The sequence below is a fragment of the Ambystoma mexicanum genome, chromosome 2q (assembly GCF_040938575.1).
Source record: "Ambystoma mexicanum isolate Mex_15411 chromosome 2q, UKY_AmexF1_1, whole genome shotgun sequence".
Taxonomy (NCBI): Eukaryota; Metazoa; Chordata; class Amphibia; order Caudata; family Ambystomatidae; genus Ambystoma; species Ambystoma mexicanum.
In genome coordinates, this window is record NC_090924.1 from 442,122,812 (window position 1) to 442,146,003 (window position 23,192).

The 23,192-nt window shown below is 48.4% G+C and overlaps 1 protein-coding gene and 1 long non-coding RNA gene across 6 annotated transcripts in view; one reads left to right on the forward strand and one right to left on the reverse strand.

Annotated features, from left to right (window-relative positions):
• Positions 1 to 23,192, reverse strand: part of LOC138569486 (metabotropic glutamate receptor 8-like) — a 647,717-nt gene that overhangs the window by 516,011 nt on the left and 108,514 nt on the right. The window lies entirely within an intron of this gene.
• Positions 756 to 2,771, forward strand: LOC138568969 (uncharacterized). Its single transcript, XR_011303027.1, has 4 exons — positions 756 to 1,022; positions 1,402 to 1,496; positions 1,602 to 1,671; positions 1,772 to 2,771. It is a non-coding gene; the product is annotated as an uncharacterized lncRNA (long non-coding RNA).

A 23,192-nucleotide genomic window follows, 5' to 3' on the forward strand; every position in this document is an offset into this window, starting at 1 on the left:
AAACCTCTGCACTACACAGTGTCCAGCGCCTCAGGAACATCAATCTCACTGAGCTATCTCGCAGGCACAAGGTTTAATGAATGTGTGTCTCTTGACTTGATGCACTTCCCGCTCACTGTCAGATAAACTCAGGGCGGTAGAGAAATTCCACACATATGGGGTCATTATATGTTTTGCGGTGCAGGAAAAGTGCTGGTAAAAGTGTTGGTAGTTCCGTTACCTCCACTTTTCCTGCACCCCAAACCTACAGGTTTGCTGGTGGGGGTGACTAATTTACCATTTATTTAGGGCAGTTACAGATTGCACGACTGACCCTCTATAGCTATCTGGCCACCTTGTACATATTCACCTCACAATAGCACCATTTTTCGGCGCCTGTATTACAACTGTGCTAGGTTCGTGATTTTACAGTTACTTTACTGCAACCCCTCTCTGCTACCACCACTTGGCTACCGTTGCAGGTGCCTAGGCATGGTTCCTGATTCCATACATTGTACGTGCAACTGCTATCAGGCTATACTCAATGGCCACTGAACCAATGATATGGGTTCTTCCTCATTTTTTCTTCCGATACGTGATTACTATTTTCATTTACACGCATGCGCAGTACACATCTTTACTGATCATTTCATGACGATCAGTCACAATAACGACTTTCACCACTTCTTTGTGACGATCACGTATGTACTGACACCTTTCATGCATACAAGCTATCATGAGACAATGTTTATCATCAGCACTCTGGTTGTCTGGCGCTAGCGACTTTCCCGATTACCTTCCCCTCACGTTGGAGTCAATACAACTCTACACGCATGCGCTGACACGAGACTCCGATTAACTGGACTACTTGTCCTGACTCGTAAAAGACTAGCGTCATGACTTGAACGGATGCGCTTTTACTAACGTCTCTCTGGCTACAAATAAGCCGTGTTACCATAGTAACAGTTTCCCTTACACGGCAGTATGAAGAGAGCGGGAGCAGCCATTTCCTGGCCCATGCTAGGCCCGTAGTAGACATACAGGTAAGCCAGCATACCCCTAGAGGGCCTCATGACCTCATTAAGCTTGGCCACTATTTTTGGATCGTACACCCTCTGCATATTCTTCCACACTTTTTGCAACTTTGATGTTTTGAAGCGTAGTGTAATTTCATGGCTTATGTCATGTAATTGACAGGCGCATCTACATACGCACGAGCTCTTTGACTCGTTGCATTTTCTCGTTTCATACCCTTGGAATTTAGATCTTATTCGTTCTCCTTCCACCCATATGAATGCATGCCGTTACAGCCTAGGGGTTTTAACCCTGCAGCCACTGTACGTGTGACTAATACCCATGTAACTTACTTAATGACTCTCCCTTTAGACCTGACCAATGAATCCGTTATCACTCATCTTTCAGGACTCTATTTCCATCCCGGGTGACAGCCTTCTGCATCCATCTCTACATTTAGATGAGAAGATGACTATCCTGCACACTCTCCAATCTTTCGCCACGTAAGTGCCCACATAGGGTTACTCTACCCACTATTTAAGAATAACGTATTCACCTCCGTGTTGGGCTCATAGTATTGTGTGTCTTTGGATTTTGTATGCTATTAGGAAACGACGAGACTGCTATACTGAAAATTACTGCAGCCTCTTTAGGATCTGCTACCGCCATTAATAGACGGTAAGCCCACCTATGTACATCTGACTATTTTTAATGATGTATGATGTACCCATATAATGACCCCCTATTAATTAGTACTTGGTCTGCTTTTTGAACTTAGGTTTGGCCTGGATTTGACCACTTGTATTCAAGACAAGGTTGCAAGGATATTCATCTTACCTCGCTCTACTGCCCCTTAGGACTTTACCTTCAAGATCCCACCCAGTCACGCCAGTACCGACGTGTCAAGCTTCTCTTGTTTTCACCACCACTAACTGGGTTTTGAGTGCTTTTCGGCACCAACCCACAAGCTCCCCTGAAGAAGTTCCTAACAGCAATTTCATATAATATAGGAACGAAACATGTAGGGTATCGACAGGTACAACTGCTAAGTATCAACGAGAGTATAAGGACTCTGAAAGAAATGCACTATAGGTACTTCTGGACTAAGGCATCAACAATAGAGAACAATTGACTTTCTTTTTACCAATATTCTCTGTTTATGTGTGTTGTGTGGTTTTATGTACTCAAATATCAAGGTCCGAATAACCCTGAAATATTGTGTATGTGTTTACATCTGTATACTCAATGTGATTGTAGTATCTAGGAGAGATACAATTTGTATTATTTTGCACATTGTCAGTCTATTGGTGACTAGCACTTAGCACTTTGTTGAAGCACTGGTCACTTTGTAAGCCTTTGTAGGTGTTTGTTTTTAACGTTTAATTTTTCCTTTATCTAAATTAAATTGTATTTGTTATAAATGATGAACCATAGAAGTCTGGTTGTATTTTCCATGCACTTCGTTTTGACACTGTTTTAACTGGCTTGACAGTGTGATAAACCTTGAACCATCCAGGGCACTGTGAATCCAAACCTTCCGTAAGCAAAGGAGCCCCCTATGTTTTTTGTTTAAGAAGTGACAGGTTTGCTCCTTAGGTGCCTCCATACATACCTGTTTTCCCCTTAGTTGTTTACGGTGACTAATTTACCACCTGCAAAGAGCTGGTGGTAAATCAGGCCCCCATTGGCAAGGAAATGCTGGTATTACCAGTGGTGGTAATACCAGCTATCCCCTCCACAGAGTCGTGTGGGACTCCATGAATGGGGATTTACTGCCTTTTCTGCAGCCTGTAATATCCCAGAAATTCTGGGAAATGGTAGGTCAGTTTGCCGGTATCGTGCCGGAATTACCAGCGGGATGCCAGCAAATCTCTAATGACCCCCCATAGTATGCAGTGCAGGGGGCTTAAATGTTAGGCTGTGTAATCTACCTGACTCTACAGACTTTTATACTGCAATAAATTACAAGACGTATATTTAAGTGCAGTCTTACAGTCAAGGTTGCAGGGAGACGGGGAAGAAAGCTACAAATATACTCTTTGCTTAACATATTTCTATAGGAGTTTATATATTTGTGTGTGTTTTTAAGGGCTCCCTTTAAAACAGAGTTTTCTTGAAATCCCAACATTAAACACATTTCTACCAACTAGACCTGAGAAAATATGAGATCAATCCCCGAGGTGAACTGGTCTGAAATCCTAGCTTCACCACTTAACTAAATTATGTGATCCTGGACAAACCAGTTTATCATTGTCTGCCTTATCTTCGGCACTTCTAATGTGAACTACATAAGGGCCGGATTTGCATCAACTAGGGGTGATATAATAATTGAACTGAACAACTATGTGTGATTTTGTTTTATTTAGATTAGCCCAGATTAAATGAATTAAATATGCTGATGCAAAGTTGTTATTGCTGCATTTATTTTTTAGATAGCTAAAAATACACACTCTTTTTTACCATGGGGCTGTGGCAATGGAATGTCTAAAAATTGGGAGCGGTGTTAGGCACAGGGTGCGAATAGTAGAAATGTCCGGATTGTTGACTTTCACATGAAGGCAGGTCTGCTGCGGGTCCCATTTAAATGTACATGGCAGTTTCTCAGTACCAGGCACAAAGGCCCTCATTCCGAGGTTGGTGCTAGTCATGGCGCTGTTAGCCCCATGACTAGCACCAATACCGGTACCGCCACCGACTTGGTGGTATGGGGTCTTACCGGTCTATTCCGACCTTTGACGGACCGGTAAATCCCCATTTGAAAAGCCATTCCCCATTCCCATTTGAGCCCCCATAGGGCTCAAGGGGAAGGCGTCAATAACAGTACCGCAAATTGTGGCACCGTTATTGACCCCGTATTCCTTTGCGGGTCCCGTCCATAACCCACAAAGGGACCTCAGAATAGGGCGCAAAGGGATTACCGGCAACAGTGTTATTACCGGTGCCCGGTATCCCTTTGTGCCCAGGTCGTAATGACCCCCACAGTTTGAGAAAGAAATGTACACTTCTTGATGTGTTGATGCCAATGAGTGCTTTCAATACCACCAGGTAAGTAATTGGCCCGAAACAAGACAGAGCTGCGCTTCAGCAAAAATAATCTTGCACGTTATATGTTTGAGATGTGCCACAAATAGAGACTCTCAGTGCCAGCACGATATGAAACATTCATAAAGTGCCTCTGAAAAGAGAGCTCAAACTCAAGCCGTGAAACAGACCAAAACTGTATACATGCCTCATGCTTTGCACACACTTTACTATCATGGTGACTTTTCTGACAGAAATGAGCACCATACCAAGGGCCTCCATACCGGGTTCCAGTACCGGGTTTTGTGAATGAGGAATTACTGGGTCATTCCGACCTTGGAGGACCCGGTAATTCCTCATGCACAAAACCGTTCCCCATTCCCATGTGAGCTCCCGTAGGGCTCAATGGGAATGGGGATGGAGCTAATAGCGGGCCCGTTAATAATGTTATTAGCTCCATAATAACGTTATTAGCTCCTTGGTCCCTTTGCGCGACCCGGAAACGACGTCTGGTTTTACCAGACGTTTGTTCCGGGTCCTGCTAGGGGACCTCGTAATTCAGGCATCCCATAATGAATGGTCCTAGTCCCATACCGGCACCATTCATTAAGGGAGCGCCTGCCTCGTAATGAGGCCCCAAGTGTGCATTGCATGCTCAGAAAGAATGCACATTTGGATTACTACTACAGACATGTTTGATAAATTGGTGACCGTTCTTATGTTTCCAAAATGCGCTTTGTTTTTATACAAACCAGCCAGCATCCTATATTCAGGACACCCACATTATTTAACACCTGGCTCTGCACCTCAGTTCCGCCCACACCACTGGCAATCCACCCCCCGCCCCAGCCACCCTTACCTCTGCCCCTCAGTTCTGCCCACACCACTGGCAATCCACCCTCCAGCCACCCTTACCGCTGCCCCTCAGTTCTGCCCACACCACTGGCAATCCACCCCCCAGCCACCCACTACTTCCTCCCCTGCACGCAAAAGGGTGGGGGGTGAGTTTCCCCAGTAAATTCTGTCCATTTCCAGCACTGAATACCACCCATGCTAAGCGCCATGTGTTGTAGCTGAGGACATACCTATCAAGTCAGCCGCTTTTGGCGAGTGACAACAGGCATAAAGTCAGTTCTCTCACCTGCCAACCCACTTGTCTGTCCATATGTGTGAATGGAATGCAAAAACTAAATTCTCTTTTTTTACCTGTCTTCGCAATTCAAATGGTTAAAAGATACGAGCAAATACTTAGAGCCCAATAACCACTTGTCTTATCTCTAAGTCGATAAGGACTGTGGGTGGTCATTATTTGTAGAATATGACATTGTTAATCGAATTATGAAAGTCAAGAATATAAGAGCCCCAGGTTGTCTAACATCACTCTTAAAGTGAATCCATAGGTGTGGGCTAAACTCTTATGCCTGTTATTTAATCACATTCTCTGGAAGAAACGGATTCCAGACCAATGGCGGATATTCACATAGTACCCATTCACATGCAAGGGGACGAGCTAACCCCCGGGAACTATAGACCCATAGCACTCATAGATGCACCCAGCAACATGGTTGCCTCTTTAGTTCTTTGCAAACTTAACGCTTGGATAAAAGCCAATGAAATAATTGACAAGAACCAATCAGGTTTTAGAAAATATTTGGGTACATCGTTAAATGCTTTTTTTGGTGTTTTTGCTTCAACAACAGGTGAAAATGTTTGGAAAAAGAATCTTTATATGGTTTTAATAGATTTGTCAATGGCCTTTGATATAGTCAATGAGGACAAACTGAGGAGTAAACTAAAAGCTTGGGTATGTCCCAGTTATTTCATAGATATAGTGATCCTTCCGCACACGAGAACCCAAGTTCAAATCCGGCTGCATAGGGTAGGTGCTCATGTTCTTCACCAAGGATGTGTCTGGCTCTGACCCTTTTTAACTTATACATGTTAGAGGTGTCTTCTTATTCAATGTCAAATAGAGTTTACCCCCCTAAGTTGGGGAATTGTCCAATTCTACATCTGGGATCTGCAGATGATTTTATTTTGCTGGACCAGACTTCCATATGGTTAAAGCGCTCTATTAGTAGTTTCGCCACGTATACTAAGAACCTTGATTTGGAGTTAAACCTGCATAAAACTAAACTTTCAGTTACTTACCCTAAGGGTAAGAAATTAAAAAGTTCCACACAGTTTCTGAACAAGACAGAATTAGAAAGGGTTACTTCCTGGAAGTATCTTGGCTATTGACTACAGCAAAAGTAGATAACATCAAATGATTATGAGAAACACATCTCTAGATGCAATGCTTTCACAGCGCAGGTGAGGAGAATGATCTGTTAGTATGGGAAATTCTCGTTTAGACCGTCTATTAAGTTCTATAAAGCCAAAGTCATTCCCGCTCTAATTTATGGAGCAGAATGTAAAGATATGTAATTTCGATGGGATAAAGTGAAGGGCAAAATTTGGCAAAGTGTGCTGAATTTATCTCAGGGAGTTCCAATTTCTGTAATCAGGGCAGAGCTGCCACTTTTGTCAGTAAAGGTGATGTAAAATGGAAATCACCCTCCACTTACACCAAGTTCCTTTCACCAGTAACCAATTATCTGGATGTGAATTTAGATGGGACTGCAACTCAGGGTGTATGCCGGACTCTCAATCTATGGAAAGGGTACTGTCTATCTCTATTAGAAAGGATTAAAGCAACTAAAGAGGATCTTGTTATGAATCCTAGAGCAATTAAGATAAAACGTATTCAGGAGGTTTCGTCCTCTACTATAGATAAGAGAAACACATATAAATGTCTCTCTCAGTTAAGATCAGAGGAGAGACAGTTAAATCAGTTGCCTCCCTCTCTATGGTTAGCACCTAATGCACTTTATTGAGTGTTCTTTATATGGTTAAGTGTCAATCTTATACCCAGTTAGGAACTAATAACATCTAGGAATAAGTCTGTTATTTTATCCAGGGATTGCTGATATTGGGGAGTGGTTGAAACTGTTGAAACTCTTAAGTATTTACTTCTAGAGTGTGTTAAATTAACAGAAAGGTGAATTTTTTTGGGGGGAAATGTGTTATAATTATAATTTATATATATATATATATTCTTTTTTTGTAACACGCTTAATACCAACGAGTGGTTTCTAAGCACGGGATGGGGATTTTAAACTGTGTTGTTTTGCTTCCCAGACAAACACGTTGTCCCTGAGCTATCCTTCCTCCCCTGTTCACAGTAATGTCACAAACAGATTGATTCTGGGACAGAATTTGAAATGGAAGACAGAAATCCTTGATCATTGACACTATGGCATATATTAAAACTATCCTGTATACTAATTAACTAACTATTAACTTCGGCTTTCTGCTTGCATTCAGAGGAGTTGAATAACAGTGATCACTCCAATCACAAAGTCGGTACTGAGGTGGTACCAAGCTAAAAATATTAATCATTAATCAATTTGTTTGACTTAGGAAATAGTGTGCTAAGAATGTGCTCTATTTTATCTTTCATATGAAGGATAGATTAGATAAAATACAATAAGTTGAGAGTAACTTCAATTAATTTCCTTTTACCATAATGATGGATATATTTATTTTGTATACATAATTAAAAAAATGTAATGTACTATAGGAAATCCGGATGAACCTACAATTAGTAGGCATAAGTATCTATATGCTGTATAATTTGTATTATTGGTGTTTTTCTCTGTTTATTATTGCTTTCTGTTTTCTTTTGTAAAGGTTTAAATAAACCATATACAATAGAAAAAGATATGAGCAGCTGTGCTTAGAACATGTGCAGAGAAAAACCCTTCATTTGAAGGAAAATACTAGAAGAACAGAGCAAATTTCAGAACAGCGAGAGGTGGTTTGACACAGTGACAGTGAGAGGTGATGGGTTAGGCACATGGAAGGATTTAAGCCAAAGCAAGGTGGAGCTGCAGCAAAAATGGTGTTACCATGGCGCCTTTCTGCGTAGAGACGAGGACCTAGCTGCGACCCTCAGTCCCATCCACACCACCAACAATACTCCCCCCAGGGCTGGCCTAAGCGGTGGGAGCGACCCAGGCAATGAAACTAAAATGTAGCCCCGACCCCTGTCAATGCCGGTACCTGAGGGGGTTGCCACATTTTTGGTTAACTCCCCGCTCCGGTAGTGGGGCAGGGAGGTAATCACTGAACTAGGGCACCGATGCAAAAGCATCCTGCATCCTATTGTGATGAAAACCATCCCGTCCCTGCACCAGAGCGGGGAGGTAACTGTTGTAATAGGGCACTGATGAGAAAGCATCAGTGCCCTGTTGTAATGTAATGGCCCCGCTCCTGTGCTGGAACTCCCAGTGCCAGCATGAGATTGGGGTGCATTTTATTGTAAAAGGCCGAATGCCGTACCTTCTCCTACCACGCCAGCTCAGGGGAGCCCTTGAAAGACTCCCCCAAGCTGGCGTGGTGGGGAGCTAATGTGGTGCCCCGGGCAGACGCCCTGCCTCACCACGAGGAAAAGCAGGCCCCACCTCCTCCCACCCCTAGTACATTTTGCCCATTTTATATTTTGCATTTAGCCTAATTGTGTGAGGTAGTCATATTTTGCATCTTGCCTAATTGTGTGAGGTAGTCATATTTTGCATTTAGCCTAACTGTGCGAGGCAGTTAAATTTTGCATCTAATCTTATTGTGTAAGGTAGTCATATTCTGCATTTAGCTGAATTGTGCGAACTAGTCATTTTTTTGACCAAACTTTGCATTTAGCCAAGTGTGTAAGGTAGCCAAAGTCGGCATTTACCCTAAGTGGGTAAGATAGCCAACATTTGCATTTTAACCTAAGTGGGCAAGGTAGTCAAAGTTTACATCTGGCCAATTGTGTAAGGTAGCCAAGGCTTGCATCTCGCCAATTGCCTAAGGTAGCCAAGGCTTGCATCTGGCATATTGTCTATTGTAGCCAAAGTTTGCATCCGACCAATTGTCAAAGGTAGCCAAGACGTGCATCTGGCCAATTGCCTAAGTAGCCAAGGTTTCCATGCAGCCAGTTGTTTAAGATTGCCACATTTCGCCTTATTGTGTAAGGCAACCAAAGTTTGCATTTAGCCTAAGTGTGTTAGGTAACCAAAGCTTACATCTAGCTCACTGTGTAAGATAGACAATGTTTTGCATTTAACATAAGTGTGTAAGGTAACCAAAGTTTGCATCTAGCCAATTGTCTAGGGTACCCAACGTTTTGTATTTAGCCTAAATGTGTTTGGTAATCAAAGTATGCATTTGGCCTAAATGTGTAAGGTAACCCAAGCTTACATTTACCAAACTGAGATAGCCAAAGTTCAGTATTTAAACTAAGTATGTAAAGTACCCAAAGTCTGCATCTAGCCAGTTGTCTGGAGTAGCCAAGTTTGCATCTAGCCAGCCAACTGTCCAATGTAGCCAAAGTTTGCATCTTGCCAATTGTCTAAGATAGCCAAAGTTTCCATTTCACCTAACGGGGTAATTCATAGAATTTAGCGCACAAGTGGCGCACGCGGCTGGTGCACAGAGTGTGCGTGCGACAGTCTGCGCCAGCCGCGTGCGCCAAAACCCCATTTTAGCGCACACCGTATTCATGGATTTCAACATCCATAACCAGCCGTAGCGCAGAGCGGCGCAGCAACCCTGCATACAGCGCCAGTAACGCCCCCAACCCCGCCCTGTGTGCCAAAACCATCGCAAAAATACCCTACATGGCGCAAAGGCCAGCGGACCAGCATACAGCCCCACCAAGCATAAAAATGTGTGTAAAAGTCCACGCGCACCCCTCGGAATACATGTACCCCGCTCGTGCTATCGAAAACGCTTGTTAAAGTCTGCACGCACCCCTCGGAATACATGTACCCCTCTCGCTCTATGAAAACGCGTGGAAAACTCCCCGCGCACCCCTCGGAATACACATATCCCGCCTGCACTAGCGAAAATGTGTGTAAAAGTCCACGCGAACCCCTCGGAATACACGTACCCCTCTTGCGCTATCGAAAACGCATGTAAAACTCCATGCGCACCCCTCGGAATACACGTACCTTGCTCGTGCCAGCCAAAACGCGTGGAAAAGTCCACGCGCACCCTCGGAATACACGTACCGCATCTCACAGAGAGCAAGAGCAATGGAAACCCACGTGGGACCTTCAACCCGTGGCGAGGGAAACGCCCGCGTGTTTTACATCACAGATGCATTTACGCGCTAAGGGCCTTTCCTCGAATACACACTGATGTGCTGTTTTTTCACATGCCAAATCACTCCGTATCAAGCTGCCCACGCGACAACACACAGAAGACCATGCTCCTGCCCAGAAGGCCGAATTACTGCCCCCCAAAGCCCTGAGCAGCCTCCCATGAGCCATCTGCTGCTGCCTGCCTGCCTGCTGCCATCGTGCCCTGCCATTTGGTGCCTACGCATCTGCCATCTGCAGGGGTCCAGTTGCAGTGACCAACCCTGCTGGAACAGAAGACTCCTGACTGAATTACCATCACTCCACAGCCCATCCCCAGGACCCAGTTGCCCACCAACACCTACCTCGGGGGTTGCCATGTCTGACATAACACCTTCCGGCACCAGTGGCAACCCCCAGCCAAAGAGGCAGAGGGCTACCAGCTTCAGTGAAAAGGAAGTTGGTATCCTGGTGGAGCAAGTTCTGGGGCATTATGATGCCATCTTCACACCATAGCGCACCAACAAAGAAGGACGGAAGAGGATCTGGAAGGACGTAGTGGGTGCCATCAATGCGGAGGGGGTGGCACCCCGCAAGATCAAACATGTGCAGAAGTGCTGGGAGGACTACAAGTCCAGGACTCCCAAGAAGGCCCAGTGCCTCTTGGAAGCATCGGATGCAGTGGGGCGCCAGGGCCAGCTTACCACCCAGCAGATGAGGGTCCTGAAGCGCATTCACCCAGTGCTTCACCACCAGATCCTCTGGATGCAGGCCCGTCTGGAGTCGAGCGGTAAATGGCCATGCACTCACGTTTAAAAAAGGGCATGTTGCAGTGTGCTGGTAGTTAGCTACTTGGCTGCATGTGTCAAATGGGTCGTGTTTGGATGTGTGTGTGCAAGGACATGATGGTGCCACATGTCAGTTCAGTCAGGCGTTACCCACGTGGATGGTGCACGTGTAACAATGCATAATGCGGACCAGCATGCGGAACGCACACATGCATGCATGCATGTGTCTGTAATTCGACATGTTTGGGGTGTGAGAGATGTGTGCTGTTGCCATGGACATGCATGATGTACATGTCCGTGTGTCTGAGTAGTGTGTGCGCCATGGATGCATGACACATGTCGGTGATGATGTGTTGATTCACTGATAAAGCCTAGTCATCCCTGTATCCACTGTGTCTGGGGGTATACCGGGACAAATGCATGACTCTCCAGTAATGTGTGTGTGTGCATGTGACCAGCATGTCCCATGGTGCATGTGAGAATCAGCCCACCATTGGATGCAACTACGGTGCCTTGGACATGGATGCAAATGTATGTTGCATGTGCCATGCCTGTTCCTGCATGTATGTTGCCTGCACTGACCAATGTGTTGGGGACTCACAAGTGCATGATGCCATGTAGGCTGCCTGTGGGGCATGCTCAGGCGGTGTAGGGTAGTCTCCTGTGGTGTGAGCTGCCTGCAGGGCATGGGGAAGGGGAAAGGGCACACATGAGGGCCCACATTGCCAAATTGCATGTAAAAGTCCACGCGCACCCCTCGGAATACACATACCCCGCCTGCGCTAGCAAAAACATGTGTAAAAGTCCACGCGCACCCCTCAGAATACACATACCCCGCTCACATCAGGTAAAATGTGTGTAGAGATCCATGCGCACCCCTCAGAATACGCGTATCCCACTCGCATCAGATAAAATGCATGTAGAAATCCACGCACAGCGCTCGCAATACGCGTACCCCGCTCGCGCTAGCAAAAACGTGTGTAAAAGTCCACGCGCACCCCTTGGAATACACGTACCCCGCTCGCATCAGGTAAAATGCATGTAGACATCCACGCGCACCCCTCGGAATACGCGTACCCCACTCGCATCAGGTAAAATGCATGTAGAAATCCACGCGCACCCCTCGCAATACATGTACCCCGCTCGCATCAGGTAAAATGCATGTAGAAATCCACGCGCACCCCTCGGAATACACGTACCACGCTCGCATCAGGTAAAATGCATGTAGAAATACACGCGCACCCCTCGGAATACACGTACCCCGCTCGCATCAGGTAAAATGCATGTAGAAACTCCCGCGCACCCCTCGCAATATGCGCCGGCAGCCCATCCCCTCTCCCCATGCCCCACAGGCAGCCCACACCACAGGGGACTACGCTACACCCCTGACCATGCCCCGCAGCCAGCCCACATGGCACCATGATCTTGTGAGCCTCAACACACGTCCCCAAGCCACTCAACCATACACCCTCCTACCATTGACGGGCACCTGCCAGCAGGCCCCAACTCATGTCCCCCAGCCACCCAACCAGCCACCCACCCACCATTGACAGGCACCTGCCAGCAGGCCCTGACTCATGTCCCCCAGCCACCCAATCACCCACCCACCCAGCAGTGACGGGCACCTGCCAGCAGGCCCCGACTCATGTCCCCCAGCCACCCAACCATTGACCCACCTACCATTGATGGGCACCTGCCAGCTGGCCCCGACTCATGTCCCCCAGCCACCCAGCAGTTACGAGCACCTGCCAGCAGGCCTGACTCATGTCCCCCAGACACTCAACCAACCACCCACCCACCCAACAGTGACGGGCACCTGCCAGCAGGTCCCAACTCATGTCCCCCAGCCACCCAACCAACCGTTGACGGGCACCTGCCAGCAGGCCCTGACTTATGTCCCCCAGCTACCCAACCACCCAACCACCCACCCACCCAGCAGTGACGGGCACCTGCCAGCAGGCCCCGACTCATGTCCCCCAGCCACCCGACCATAAAGTGGAGCAAAGTCCATGAACTCCAAAATAAAAAAAAAAAACAAAGGAAACCTAACACTAAAGAACTATGTACAAAGGTGGCGGGCAAGTCCAACGGCTCACTCGTTGATGGTCCGGTGACAGTGCATCATCGAACTCCTTTTCAACATCCTGGAGGTGGGCCTCTTCCCTGGCCTCGAGGTCTCGCAGGGATGCAGTCATGGCGGCCTCCAATTCGCTGTGAGTTTCCTGGAGGCACTCAGCCCGCCTCAATGCCCTGCGCATGGAGTTCTCCGCCCTGACCATAGTGAGCCATGCCTCCTCTGCCCGCCGCCGCGCCCCATCTTTTTGCCGGCCCAACTGCTGCCACACGGAAGACACTCCCAATCCAGGATCCTCCTGCCCTCCGGGCGATGCCTGCACCTCTGATGTAGAAGGCCCTGAGGCACAATGCCTCCCACCCTGAGCCTGCTGCTGCCCTGCATGTGCCTTGGTCGATGCCTGCATGTCCTCCTCTTACTGGGGTCCAGTTGTGGGGGTGGCCACCCCTGCTGGACCTCCGACTCTCGACTGTGGCAGGGATGTTTCCTCCACCAGCCTGGCCGCTGGTTCAGGGGCAGCTCCACAGGGTGCCCAGGTGATACTTGGGCAGGAAGATGGCACAGAGGATGGCTGGTGCATAGGGGGTTCAGTTGAGGAGGGGGTTGCTAGAAGACCCAGCACACGGAGGAACCCAGCCTGGGTGACCTGTCCTAGTAGGCTGACGCGGTCAATGAGGTATTTGAAATGACGTGCATTGTCCTCACGAGAACCCTGCACGTCATCCTGAATACCATGTTGACGCAACGCCACCCCAGCTAGGACAGGCTCAACCTGGTCTGGAATAGCCACATCTGCAGGGAGAGGAAGGCCAGTTGTAGTTCGTGCATCCCTTCCCTGAAAATGGGTCTGGACGAAGGCATCCCTGCTGGTGCGGGATGATGCAGTCACAGGATCGGGGACAGGATTACACACAGACACCTCCGCGGCGGCCTGTGCTGCCTCCTGTCCCTGCCCCTGGACTGCACCACTAGCACCAGTGGAATGCCCCCCTCCAGGCCCCGTGCGTGGGCCTTCCACGCCCTCCTCCTCAACCAAACGCACCACCAACCTGGATGACTCCATGCCATCTTCCTCCATAGGCCCCTGTGGGGGCTCAGCTGCCCCTTCTGCTGCCGAGGAGTCCACCTCTGACCTCCGCCTCTTGGACCTACCCTCAGCAGCTACGGCCGTGGACGCGGCACCGGACTCCTCACTCCCCGAAGAAATGACAACCTGGGAGGGGAGCTGGGCCTTGCGTCTCTGGCTGGCGGTGGGATCCCTGCCGCTGGGCTCCACAGCCCCGTCTCCGCCCTCTTCATCAGTTGACGAAGCAGACATGGAGAGACAGAACACAGGCATCAGGGCACTGTACAATGGTCTGATACACACATGACAGTTGCACGTGAGTGGCAGTGTCAAACTTCACAGATGGCATCACACTCCCCAAGACACATATCATTTTAACCCACACACATGCGCAAATTAACAGGAATGCTGCAGCAGGCAGCAACATCCATACACATACAACAGCATGAGCATCCGAAGGTTATCCTGACGTCACATGCAACACAGGGAGTGCTGAACACATGCACACACGCCACCAGATATACATGCATCTGTACATCTCCACCACCTGTCACAGTGAAATCATCAGCAACTAAGTCACATCTGCCAATCAGCCTCCTACATGTCTGTCTCACATGCATCCATGGCGTATCACATTCGCACACATGTCAAACACACACACGCACATGTATGCCGTGCACGTACATGAAGGTGGAACCAGCATCCATGTATCACACCACAACCATGCCACAATACATACACAGAAATACAAACATGTGTGCATCCCCACATGCATCCATGAATCATGCATTTGAACACGTACACCATTGATGTGACTCACACATGACTGGACTTACATGCAGCAGGCTCATGTCCCTGCACATAGACATCGAGACATGGGGCTTTTCAGACATATGTCCAAGCTGCACACTCCTGGCACACCTCAACATGCACTGCGTCCAATCAGTACCCATGGACACTTACCGCTCGACTCCAGATGGGTCTGCCTCTGAAGAACCTGAGGTGGAACGCTGCACGCATACATTCCAGGACCCTCATCTGGTTGTTGGTAAGGCGGACCTGGCACCCCTCTGCATGCACTGCCTCTAAGAGGCACCGGTCCTTGCTCGGGGTCCTGGACCTGAAGTCCTCCCAGCGCTTCCGGACATGTGCCATGTCGCGTGCTGCCATCCCTTCTACATTGATGGCAGCCACAATGTCCTTCCAGATCCTCTTCCATCCATCATTGTCGGCGCGTGGTCTTCCAAAGAGGGCATCATAATGCACCAGGACTTGCTCCACCAGGATACCAACTTCTGCAGCACTGAAGCTGGTAGCCCTCTGCCTCTCTGGCTGTGGGTTGCCAGTGGTCTCTGATGTTGTTTCCCCTGACATGGCTACCCCCGAGGCAGGTGTGAGTGGGCAACTGGGTCCTGGTGCTGAGCTGTGGAGCGATGGAACTTCAGTTGGGAGTCTTCTGTTCCAGCAGGGGTGGTCACAGCAACTGGACCCCTGCAGATGGCTAACTTGTACGGCACCAAATATCAGGGCACGTGGCAGGTTGGAGTCTGCTCGGGGCTTTGGGGGGCAGTAATTCGGCCTTCTGGGCAGGAGCGTGGTCTTCTCTGTGTTGTCGCGTGGCCAGCTTGACACGGAGTGATTTGGCACGTGAAAAAACAGCACGTCAGTGTGTAATTGGAGGAATGGCCCTTATTGCGTAAGCGCGTATGTGACGTGATATGCGCGGGTGTTTCCCTCAGCACGGGTGCATCTGCACATGCAAAAAATTACATCCGCGTGTGACTGCATGTGATTCGAGGAAAGGGCCTTAGCGCGAAAGCAGGTATGTGATGTTACGCGCGTGGGTGTAGCTTTCAGCACGGGTTGAAGGTGAGCGCGGGCCAGCAAAACACTGTACGTGCTGTTTCTGGAGACCGACGCGTGTGTTTACTCTGCTGGAATCACACGCGATTACTTCACAACGTCTGAAGTCCGTACCTCTTCTTTTGGTGGGATGTTGCCTACACGCACAAGCGCATGTGTTTTTAGTTTTTTTTTCCGCGCAAGGCAGACGATGAGTCGCATATGCTTTTTTCCCACTGTGGTTCCCCCTGTGCATGCGTACCATTTAGAGGTCATAGTAGCCTGCTCCACGTGTATGTGTTTTTTGTGTTCCCGGGTGCCACACCGTACTGCTGGAGGTAATATTCACGCACGTGGGCTACCGGGGTCTCACGTGCACGGATTTCTTTTTTCCAATTTCCTGTACTTTCATTTTTTTTTTCTTTTGTTTTTGGGGGTGCCTGAGCATTGCGTGACCCGTCATTTCTCCCCCGGGGTCACAGACAGCCTTGCAGGGGCACTGGGGTACCTATTCCATCAGGTACCCTGCCCCCTTCTAGCCAATTGCCCAGGATAATTGTTGAGTGAACCTCCCATAGCCCATTTTCCATCGGTGCCATGGTTGGGAGGCCACCAAAGGCTAAGGGCAGCAAATCTGGGCATCCTCCCAGGGCTGGACGTGGTCGGGCATGTGGGCGTGGAGACCAGGGAGGACAGGGAGTTCAGGGTGTCCAGGGGGGCTACAGGGGTGGAAGAGGCAGGGGTGCCCCTCTGGGATGGGATGCCCAGCCATGTGCTGGTGCAGACATGCCACCACCCCCTGTGGTTCCTGGTGATGCAGCTGTTGCATCACAACCTGGCGCCCATATCACCCAACAGCAATTTACATCTGCTGTCACAGGCCCACCGGTGGTGGTACCTGCAGGTGCCGCTGTGGACAAATCCACCCAGGCTCTGGGTCAGGCAGCACATGTTGCGTTATGTGACGAGGACACCCAGGACAATTTCCATCTTGTCCGGAGGGTGGGCTCATGTGTGTCCACTGTGGCTGTGACTGTGGCACACATATCTGGGGCAGTTATGACATCTGCTGCCCCAAGCAGCCGGGTGGTGGTAACTGCATGTGCAGATGCAGCCAACACTACCCCGGCAGTGACTCAGACCCAAGCAAGACCTTCTGTCCTCATACCAATACCCACTGCCTTGGTCCAGTCCACCAGCGCCACTGCCCCCACTGATCAGGGCCATAAAGTACCACCGTCCAAAAGGAGAAAGCGTGCTCCTGCACAAGAAGCTAGGACCCCAGACACGGCTCCAGCCTCCGGCACGTCAAGGAAGAAGCCTTTCTGCAATCAGGAACTGGACTTCCTTGTGGACTACGTGTCGGAACACCAACACGATATGCTTGTGGGCCCACAGTGCCATACAACGCATCAGCACCGTTGGGTCCACTGGCAGCATGTTGCGGATGGTGTGACATCCATGGGATTCCAGGTGCGCACAACTCAGGACTGCTACAAGCGCTGGAATGACCTAAGACGCAGTGCTAAGCAAAAGCGTGACTCCAATTACACCATGTCTCTGGTGACTGGTGGTGGGCCTCCACCAGAGGAGGATGAACTCACTCAGCATGAGGAGATCGCTTCAGAGTTCATTCCGGAAGAACAAATCTGTGGAGTGGGAGAGAGGACGGATTATGATGCATCATCTGGTGAGTATTGATGCATGTAACTCAATGACATGTGTGTTTGGCATGTGTGACCCACCCAACTACAAGTAGGCACTTTCCTATCTTCAATCTCCCTCACCACCTGTGTTGTTCACCAGGGGTCTGATCTCTCGGCCCCAATTCATGGAGAGCAAGTGGCAGCTCTTGACTACTGCATTATCATTTTTTTGTACATGTTCCGGTGCTATGCTGATGACAACCAACTCATATCCTGGCTGACCTTGGCCACCTCTTGTCCCTCCCTTATTTCTGATAGCCTCATTGCCATTTGCTTTTGGTGTACTACCAACGGTCTCTGTCTGAATGCCAGCAAGTCTGGCATCCTCCTCATCGATGCACCTTTGCCATCCTTTGCCATCAATCTCTGGCCAGCCCCACTTGGCCCTCCTCCTGCCTCCACCTGCAAGGCCAAGAAGCTCAGGGTCACCTTTGACTTAACACATCCCTTTTACACACACATTTGTGACGTATCTTGGAATGGATTAACTTCTTGCTCCGCCACCTCAAGGGTACTGTGCCCTCCCTAACATTCTTCTACATGCTCACAGTCTGTCAAGCTCTGGTTCATTCAAGGTTGGGGTACTGTGACAGTCTCTTTCAATATTCGACCGGCCTCCACCCTCTACCTCTAATCCACTACAGGACTGCAAGACTTGTCCTTGGCCTCAAGCCCTGAGATCCTATCTTTCCAGCTCTGTAACCCCTTCATTGGCTACCAGTGGATGCAAGGATGTTACTTCAGACCCTCTGCATTGTGCACAGGGTTTTTTTGGGACTGAGTGTTACCACATCGCCACTTACCTTCATAGGGGGCACACCTATGGGTCACGGCGCGCCCCATCCTGGCGCTGCTATCCTCGATACCGGCTGGGGGGACCGCGGTCTTCTGCGGCACTCGGCGCTTCCGGGGTTTCTGTGTCTCGGGATTTGCGCATGCACGGAAGGCCGTGTTTCGTTCTTCGCGCATGCGCAGTCCACGAGACGCTTGGGAAGCCACAAGCTTGCTTCCCAAGACTCTTTCTGGGCACGGCAGCACTCGGGAACAGCATGGCTTGCGTTCCAAGCCTCCCGCCCTATTTAAGGGATGGAATCTTGAGACTCACCGCGTCTCAACACGGTTTGTTTCCAGATCGTGCTTTTCGCTCCTGCAGCCTTCCGCTGCGCCCAATTCCTCCTTGTTGGATTCCTGTTCCTCCTGTGTCCTTGATTTTGGTCCTCCCTTCCCTGGATTCCCTTAGGCTGCCTTGCTATTCTCCTTCCCTCCCAGCCTTGCTTCTCTTCTGCCTTGCCTGCTGCAGCCCTACTGCTATGGACTAATCCTTCCTGATCAGCCTGCTTGCTTGCTGCCTTCCCTGAGCCCTGCAGCTCCTGCCTCGGACTACTCTCCTCAGACCAGCCAACTTGCCTGCTGCCATCCTTGTGCCTTGCAGCCACTGCCTTGGACTACCTACTCTGCTCTACTATTGGTCCCCAGCCGTTTCCTGGAATCTTGCTACTTCTTTTGTGGACATTGAATCTTCAGCCTATTTTTGAGGACCTCTCAGAAGCGGGTTCCGGCATACTGTCCGCAAGCATCGGCCCTCCAGACTGCCCCGGCGCCACAAGAATCAGGGAGGTGCACGTTTGTGGCGTTGGGAGCTGGTCCACCCCTAGCCCTGTTGATATCAGGGAGAGGGCTGCACTGGTTTCTCGCGTTGCATCTTCTGCAGTCATCTGTCGGACAGCCTGGCGACCTCACCACGATCAACTACCGGAAGTTCAGGTACTCAGCGCCCTAGGGACGCTATCTTTAACACTGGGTAGAAAGTACCTTCAACAATCCCTCTACCAATTCCACCCCTCTTGAGTCCTTTGCTCCTCTACCCCACACTCCCTCAAGGCCAGTCGTTAATTGAATAAATAAGGTAGGAGCAGATCTGTGTTTACAACTGGGAGCTCACTTTTGAACAGCCAACTGGCCACGTTGAATCTCGAGGAGGGAAATATCTGCTTCTGGGAGCACCTCAACACCTTCCTACTTGCTCCTGCATTAGCCCCTCTTCTACCCAGCTGAACAGTTTCCTATGTTGGCACTGTGCCCCTGCACACACACTGTCCATTGAATTAGGTACCTGCTCACCCTGCCTCCTTGCTGCACTGCCTACAGGCCTCCCACTTCAATGGGTCCGGTGCGTGTCCCCATACAGTCCAGCACTCTTTGTCTACACTCATCAGATTTGCCCTGTCCAAAACATCTTGCACTTGCCACATGCTGGCTGCACTCCCACTTTTTGAATGGACATTCTGTCATTGGACTTAATTTTCCTTCTTTGATCTCCTCTGTTTGGCACGTTCCCCTTCTCCCCCTTCCTGGGTCTTCAAACCTTTATCCCTTTTCCATGCAGTAGCGTGTTGTGTATGTCTCTCTGCCCACTATGCTAGTTGTTTTCAATTCCTTTTCTCCCTTGTTCCCCTCCCTTTGCTTTTTTGTGCTCTGAGCCACTTGTGTACGAGTGCAATCTTGATGAGATGTCACATCATATAATATGCATCCTTTGTCCTTGGTGCAGTGTGGCTCACTCTGAGTGTGCTGATGGCAGTGGCTCCCCATGCACATATGTGCAGGATCATGTTACATGTGCATTCCATGTATGCCCCAGGTGTCCTTGACAACCTGCTCATTGTTGTATTTGTCCAGGATGATCCAAGTGTCATCTCATTTGCAGTGACGTTTTTATGGGAGGGCAAAAGGGGCACTTGCTCAGGGCCCCCACTTTGGAGTGGGCCCCACAAGGCGAGCTGATCTGAAGAAGTAAGATTCTAGTGCTCACCAGTCTTAAGTAGCACACGTAAGGATATTGTATGGGGTGCTGCTGAGGCGCTAAACCCATTGGCTTTCTGTTTTGGCAAGTTCATTCTGCCTTGATCAATGCATTGTGTATTGCTCTCTGTGTTAACTGTGGTATACATAGTTTGTGTGTTCCTTATGGCACAACTCTGTAGCAGTCTTTCCTTCCTGTGGGAATGATGTTGATCGTGTGCAGTAGACAATGGTGAAATGCATATTGATAAATTGAGTGCGCAATGGTTCAAGAAGTTAGCTCAGTGCGTGAAGCACCCATTGCAGAGATATGTGTTCATATTTGAATATCACATTCCAGCAAGGCTGGCTGAGCCTTTCCTATATCTGAAGTTTATAAACCTGCCTGCATATGTACTTGGTTTTGCAGAACAACATCTGCTATTATCAGCAATGTACGTGCACCAGTTAGGGGTTGCTATAAAAACTAACATATCATCCGTATGGTGAAGGTCTAGAAATTGGTTTGTTCAGATAGGGTGTTGTAAAACCTAGGCAATCGCCTCCAACAATGGCATAAACTGTTAGTCCAAGAGGTGAATAGGTATCCAAATTCAACACTATGGAACAACAGCGTTCATGTTTGTATCCTGCATTTGCCAGCAGATGATACAGTGATCCTGGTCAAATCATCTAATATATCTTACAATGATATGCTGTCTTCTGCGAGGTTTCCCTTTTTGCATGCTGCTGGTATTGTTTAGCCCATTACTTGATCTTTCTACTTATGTAGGCCATTTGGGTGGAAGGGTTCGTAGACAGAAGAGAGCAGACCATATGTTGTAGGCCTCAAGCAAGCATATTTTAAGGTCTGCTTGTTTGACACAAAACACGGTTTGCTTTTTGGTAAAAGTCAAAGGTTTTTATGCACGTTTATAAATGAAAATGTCACAGGCAATTGTTATGGAAGAATTTAAAAAGTTTTAAAATACAAAAGACAAACCCAGATTAAATTTGTTAAATCATATCGATTGGCATGCTGGCTCTTATATACTTCCCTTGATGATGGAGAGAATGAAGCTAGAATCATTCCCAATTTGCATAACACCCTTCTATAATATTTAGTTTAAAAATGGTCATGTTTGGAAATGTGATTTATGTACGTTCGAAGTCCATGTTTAAACAAAAAAAAAGAGATTGTGTTAGTTCATGGTAAGAACTGGAATAGAATGTGTTCAAATGCAGAAATTGCAGAGTTGGCACAACCCCTTAACCAATGTGTGATCATGGGCATCTCATTTAATCTTGTATTGCCTAACCTCTCAATATTGCCAGTCCCTAAACCTTCAAAAATTGTCAGCCTTTCCGAGTGATTTCCTTCTCATGGTATGATCTCCATAAAAGCCTTATTCATGGTTTTACTGTGTTAATAGTGAGCATATTTATATTGCACGCCACAGACATTTGTTCCTTTGATATCTAATGGCAACATTCGAAAACCAGATCCCACTTCTAATCTCAGTGTCTGGATAAAGACACGTTCCTGGTAGCCTCTAATTTGCCTCCACTATTCATGCTACGGTATGTGTAGCGTTCTCCTTCCTTCCAATTGGTGGTCTCTATCCATGCATTAACACTTTTGCATTCTGTGAGGCAGCTAATGTGTGTTATGTCTATTATGGGTTACATGTACCTTTTACATACGGTCCTGCATTAATACTAAATCTACCTTCCTGGATGTTATTGATAAAAACTATCTGTATGTACTAGAACAGTAACCCCTTTGTTGACTGCTAATGTTGGTCTTCAAATGCTACTTGTTTATCATTCTGAATAGAGCAAGAATGAAGAGGGTAAGGGGACTTAAAGGGAGTAAACGTGCTTATTATGCTGCGAGACAGCATATCAACCTGTAGGTTGTGAGCGTGACGGGTGGGGGGGCACGGCCAGTAATCTTGATCCCTTAATTCCTTTGGTATGGTGGAGGGGGCCCCAAAGAAGTCTGTGCCCAGGGCCCCTGCTCATTTGGACAGCCATGTCAGGCTCACTGTAGGTCTGTGTGTCATCACGCACGACTTTAGGCTGTGCACATCTGTATCATGCCCATGGCTCCCCCAGTTACAGGCCCATGACCACTTTTCAACTGGTGTTGTCTTCTACATGCATGGATGTACTATTGATGGTTCCTCACCTCTCCTCCATCATGTCCACTTCTCATCGGCTGTAGTGACATTTGACTGACGAAATCCAATAAACGCACGCCTACACTGTCTGGCAATGCACAGTTCGGCGTGGAACATGTCATTGCCATGCAGTGCCTCCCTGCTATTGGCCAGACGGCGGGTGTTTCACGGAAACCATGCTACCTGGTGCATGCCATTTGCACATGATGGCTGCAATTGCCGTTACACTGCCATAATGTTTGAAAATTGTCATCACTAAGTACGTCTTGATATTGTAAGCTGAGGGGCTACACATGCACTACAATGCACACACCCACTCCTGTGCCAAGTTAAGCCCTTCAACATGCAATCATGATGGTGCTGTGTGATGTTGACCTGACATGTATGTACCCATGTCCCTCCTATCACAGTATGGAAATGCACTACTGTAGGTGCCTCCTATGACATATGTACTGTGCATAGCTGATTGTAGTTGAGTGCTGCACATGAACATGCATGTTATATGTATCATGGTGTGTTTGGTTACATTTCTAGCTATGTCTATTTGTGTGTTAACACATGCTTATGCTAGGTGCTG